Below are 6,506 nucleotides of genomic sequence, written 5' to 3'. Positions count from 1 at the left end.
CGTGCCAATGACTAAACCATATTCTGTTTCCGACGGAATCCCCTGCACAATAGCCCTGACTGCTGATTCACTCATTTTTTACATGGGGTTTATTTGTCTATTTTTCCATGTACTTACGTATTTTAATGCTGTAGTGTTAATACTTACTTACTTTTAATACTAACTTATTTTAATACTGTTTTATTGGCTGACAAAAATCAGCCTTTTTTGCTCATTAGCAGTGACCCACGTAGGATCTGGCCCTGTGATCTTTGAGGTCACAGGGCCGGTCATGTGACCACTACACCACGCTGCCCCAGGGCAGTTTAATGGAGTGGTTGCCAGTTCATATCCCTGGTGGGACACAGCTGTTATAGAATTTAGGAAGTTACTTTGCCAAAATTGCTTCTTCATACTTCATGCCAGCAGCGTGTGTACTTTACATGAAAATTGTAGGTTTTGTAAACTGCTCTGGAAATTTTGAGCAAGAGCACACATGCATGCATGCAGGTACACACACACACACACACAGACTACACGTATTCAGACACATAAACACACATAAATACACACACACGGAATACACACATTCATTCAGACACATAAACACCCACACATACACACACGCGGACTACACGCATTCAGAAACATAAACACACACACATACACACACGTGGAGTACATGCATTCAGACACATAAACACACACACACACACACATACAATACGTCAGTGGCTTTGGCTATCTGTCGATACTACTTAGGAGTGCGGTAGCTCAATCGCATTTGAAATTAGAATGTATTTCTATGTATTAACCCTATCAGGTGCGAGATCACAAATACATGATGAGCTGAACATTCTGATGCTGATGTCACAATCACCACGGGTGACTGAAAGCCATGGAGTTCTAGAACACTGAACAAAACATTCCAAAGACCTGCTCTTCAAAGAGTTAATGGATGGCTGTCACCGCTGAGGATCGAGGCAGCTGAGTTACATATGAAAGTCCTGCACTGCCATGTTGTAGCGCTTCATGTTGCCTTGTTTAAGGACGGATGTTCTCCTACCTGTGCTCCCGCCTCTCAGCCTGGGTCCTGGGGTCCTGCACAGAGCAGCCGGGGGCCAGGAGAGCACCAGAGGGCCCTGGAGAGAGCCAGAGGGCCAGAGGGCGGGCGCAGGGGTCAGGGGCAGCTTGCTAAGAGGATTTCAGCGGGCTGTGGGGGTGGAGGAGAGCCCATCTGGAAATCCGATCAGGCCGGCAGGAAGTGCGTGAGGACGGCAGCCAATCATGCGCGGGGGGGGGGGGGGGGGGGGCTGGCATTTGGAAAATCCCCCGGTCACAATCACAGCCACTGTCACAATCACAGCCACTGTCACAATCACAACCACTGTCACAATCACAGGCACTGTCCAGGGACTGTGCAGGTGAGTACAGTCCTCTCTCCAGGGACTGTGCAGGTGAGTACAGTCCTCTGTCCAGGGACTGTGCAGGTGAGTACAGTCCTCTCTCCAGTGACTGTGCAGGGGAGTACAGTCCTCTCTCCAGGGACTGTGCAGGTGAGTACAGTCCTCTCTCTAGGGACTGTGCAGGTGAGTACAGTCCTCTCTCCAGTGACTGTGCAGGTGAGTACAGTCCTCTCTCCAGGGACTGTGCAGGTGAGTACAGTCCTCTCTCCAGGGACTGTGCAGGTGAGTACAGTCCTCTCTCCAGTGACTGTGCAGGTGAGTACAGTCCTCTCTCCAGTGACTGCTGGACTGTGCGAAGCAGCCATGCACTGGAGGACAGCGCCCCCTGTCTTCACTCTCCTGAAATCGCCATTCTGCCATTCTACACTCGAGCAGAGAAACTGAAGAACAGGTTGAACGGTCGTCATGGTAAATACGAGCGCATAGCTGTGATATTGTTGTTACAACTACAGTCTCAGAAAAACAGTGCCTATACAGGTACAAACTCTGGTGCGGTACCCTGGATATACGAGAAATCGTACCCCTAACCAACAATAAATACTTATTTTGTACCTTTTTTTTCTGGTAAAAAAATACTTATTAATACCAAAATAGAACATTATTGGTGAAAATTGTTCCCCAAAGCACAAACATGTACCTTCGCTGTTCCTTTATTTGTGTATGTGTGTGAAATATACACCGCAAACCTCTGGTGACCCGCGGAGAGGCTGCTCAGCTCTCAGTCTCACGCGAGCCGTCACGTCTGGGTCAATGTGGGGGTTTCCACTCCCGGGAAATACCCGCCATCGCATCTCCTCACGGCTGCGCTTTGCATGTGAATACACCCGCGCGCCTGTCCCATTGTCCTGGCCCCACCCCCACACTGTGATTGGCCCTAAATGGGCAGTGAACTGCATGCAGGAGACAAAGAAGGGGGGGTCAAAGGTCACATTACACAGCAGTGACAACTGTTCCACAGACCCCCCCCCCCCCCGCCCCAAGACGAGTGCGTCTGTGTTTCGGGAATTTCTCAGATGGTCACAAACAAGCTCGGAGAGCACTATAAAAGACAGACACACATTAGACTTAGTCCAGGACTAACCTGAGTTTTCTGTGAAGAATCTCCATAAGAAATAGAATTTAGTCTAGGACTAAACTTAATCTGTGTCTGTGAAACTGACCTGTAGTTTGTTGTCTGAGCAAGACATTCCGTCACGCCATGTCTCAAAAGCAAAGTGAAACTAGTTGTGGTCACACATTGAAGACTGTCAGCTTTTATGTTTGGGTATTTACATCCACATGTAGTTCAGCCCTGTTTATACATACGTCCCCCATTTCAAATTCAGCATGCTGGGGTGTCTTTGTCCAAATACTTACAGACTGCACATTCGTTAGATCTGTTATTTGCTGACACTTTTTATCCAAAGCAACTTACAGTTGATCTGATCGGGGCCCCCCTGGAGCAGTGCTGAAGGGCCCGACCGCCGCATGGATCTTATCATGGCAACACCGGGGCTTGAACCTCCAACCTCCCGGGTCTCAAGTCATGTACCTCAAAGCTACGTGCTTCATCTCATTTTCACAAGGGGATGGCAGATACTGTGAGCATGTTTTTAAAAAAGAAAAAAATATTTTCCTGATGTGATATATTCACTCCAAAACTCAGGATACATTTTGCATGTAACCTTTTATTTTCAGAATGATTCAGGGCCATTCTGGGCTGTCTGTAGCCTCCTGGCTAAAGTACAGGACTGGGACCTGGAAGGTTGGTGGTTCTAGCTCCTGTATAGCCAGAATAAGATTCAGCTTTTTGACCCTTGAGCAAGGCCCTTAACCCCCAGGGGGGATTGACCCCTGATTAACCTAATCAACTTTAAGTTGCTGTGGATAAAAGCGTCAGCTAAACTATTTATTTTAGGATGATTGACAGAGAATATTGTTGTCTCTCACACACAAGAGTGAAACCATAGCACCCCCCTGCTGCGGGTTGCCGTGGGAACAAGACGCCAGCCTGTCAAGATCACAGCGTTAGCATCTGCAACTGGACAGATGAGTCAGGATGAAGGTCCGCTCTTAAAAGAAATAAGAGAAATAGAATACCTGGCAAATGGCCCTGAAACTCGCGGTTTGTATGAGTTCCGGTATTCAAGCGTTGGTGCTGGCGGTAAGCGTTGGCGTTGCGTTGCTTGCTGGGAATACCTCGCATTGCCGGGTTCCGCGATTTCACATCAGACAGGGTGCACTTCCACGCTTTCACCCATCAGAGGTCATCCGTTTGTTTGTGTAGACAACCGTACTGTCTGCTCCCAATATGCACACACACAGACACACACACACACACACACGCGCGCGCGCGCACACACATATAATACACATACAAGTGCACATGGATACATATACATACACAGACACACAAATACACACGTACGCACCTCTGACATACGTGTGTGCACACACACAAACACACACACATTTTTCCTAAATTTTACATAAATTCCTTTTAAAAGATCTTGCCACATTTAATGTCACACATCGCTTGCCCTAAAATAGGTTTCTTGGGTGGTTGAATGTTCCTCTCTATCACAAAGTATCAAGACGCATGTCCGGTTTACACTAAGAGTGGGGCTTTGAAATGACCGCAACAGCACAGCGACGTTTATTTTGAAATATAAACATTCACTGCATTAACGCGCCATCTTGTGGCCGTTTTCTGAAAGTGTTTGTTTTCCGTAGGGGTGTAAAGAGATTACTTTGTGTTATATCTAGCCCTAACCGGTTCTGACCTTGCGTTCAGCTCCCCCTATTGGTAATATCTGTAATAACACACATTCCGGCGAGTGCTCTGGATTTCGCGCCCTGTTTCCATTGGATTGCTATCAGAATACCATCAGGTTTGAAATGAATCACTTTACGGGCAATGTATCTTGAACCACAAAACGGTTTGTTCTTAACTTGCATTTCAGGAACCACAGAACATTCATTTTAAGATAATGCATACTGTGGCATTAGTCGGAAGCTGACTTGATGTTTATTTTGCGCTAAATAAAAAACTAGTCTAATTCTGTAATTCGCATCGCATCTACTCCTGTGTGTATGTTTGTGTGTGTGTGTGTGTGTGTGTACAGGGGGAGGGGTGTGTTTAGGTTGTGATTTTCAATAAGTAAATGCAAATATTTGTAATAAATGCATGGTGACATCAATAATAATGATCTGCCCATGATGGTCTGTGAGTTTTTACCTTTTTTTTTTTTCATTATGTTAAAAAAAATAAAAAATGACCGGGTCTCAGTCTATGGCTGTTTAGACACATCTAAAGGTTGTGGTTACTCATCACCTTCCTTATTCTTTACATGAATAGACACAGGGTTAGACTTTGACAGGCCGCAGCTTTGATGAGCCAGTGAGCCATAAATGACTATATTTGTATTTGGTCACCTTGATGGTGACATCTAGGGGGGGCTTTGCTGGTGCGGGTAACTGCCACATATTCCCAAACCCTCCTGCCTGTGCGCGGTGCACGAACGAGGCTAGCGTGGCGATTGGCAGTTGATCGCTTTCCCTTAACCCTTTATGGAGTGAGGTCACAAATATGTGTGTGGAGTGTTCTTAACTGAACATTCTAATCGCACATATGTGTGTGGAGTGTTCTTAACTGAACATTCTAATTGCACATATGTGTGTGGAGTGTTCTAAACTGAACACTCTAATGCTGATGTTACAATCACTACTGGTAATTGAAAGCAACGAAGATCTGGACTGGAGAGAAGAAGAAAAAAAAACATTCCAAGAAAACTAATTTTCAAAGGGGTTAAAGAAAAAGCTGAAATCAAAATACACTTATTCCTAATTTTAGGGAATTTTTCATGACCGTTGTAATAAAAATGTAACAGTTTTTTCCATCCACAATTTGTCATCGTGTACCAGTGGGCGTGCATGTCAATCCAATGTTCCATTCCGCTCCAATCAATATCTTTTTCACATAGAGGGGCACCTCATCATTTGTTGTCCCCCTCCTCTTGTGACGTCAGTCAAATCGACGTCCCACCCTTCGAGAATTCCCCTTGACCCGTTTCACGTCATATCGGGGAAGCTTGTGCTCTAACTTCCTTTTCGACTAGTGAGTAAAGGTGGATTTCCTGCATATATTTTCCCCCCAAGTGTCATCTAACCAGGATGTATCCTCCCTCCCAACCACACACACACACACACACAAACGACTGTTAGAGCCTTTGTATGCATCTTATAATCTGAGAAGCTTTGCTGTACTTATATGTTTGAAGTTGCCATGAACAATTATCTTTACAAGTTTCGAAATATCATATAAGGGCTTGCATCATTCTTAAAACAATAAAAATGGTACCTAATTGGAAAAAAATACAAATATAATAATAATAATAATAATAATAATAATAATAATAATGTTAGGAAACTTGGAATTGTGTTTTTTATTTCATAAGACAATTTTCCGATGTTTTCCATGAAAAACTCCATATTAGGTCAATGTGCTCCCCCTGCTGGTCACCTTGAAGTAATGCAATGCATTTGTCTGTTCGTACAACAATGCTTACGTGTGTGCGTGCATGAGTGTGTGTGTGTGTGTGTGTGTGTGTGTGTGTGTGTGTGACAGATGAAAAGATTTGCCTCCATCAACACTCCTTACATATTAAATTGAAATCTTCAGCTGATATAATTATTTGTGTACTTAAAACAACATGGGCTCCATGAATCCATAACCATACAGTTTTATTCAGATATTTGAAGCAAAACCTCGGCAGACATGTTGAAATGCCATGCATGTGTTCTGTCGAGGATAATCCTTCAGGTTGGACGGCAATTTTTCTTTTACATGTAATTATTTTTTGACTTGGCAAACCACTTATTCTGTGTTAATCCCTTTAAATGGTCAGACATGGTGTAAGAGTAAATGCAAGAACAGTTTGGGCAGGACTTTGGCCTATGTCAACAGCATACTACATAGCACAGATGGCATTGCTTGCTTCGCTTCGCTTCTCTTGAAAGCCTCCTCTACCGCCATCTTGGTACCGTTCAACAGGGATACAGACCAGCATGTCAAACAGGAGA

This window comes from Conger conger, chromosome 9 (assembly GCF_963514075.1).
Source record: "Conger conger chromosome 9, fConCon1.1, whole genome shotgun sequence".
Lineage (NCBI taxonomy): Eukaryota > Metazoa > Chordata > Actinopteri > Anguilliformes > Congridae > Conger > Conger conger.
The sequence above is the reverse complement of the archived record's forward strand: the minus strand, read 5'-3'. Positions refer to the sequence as shown.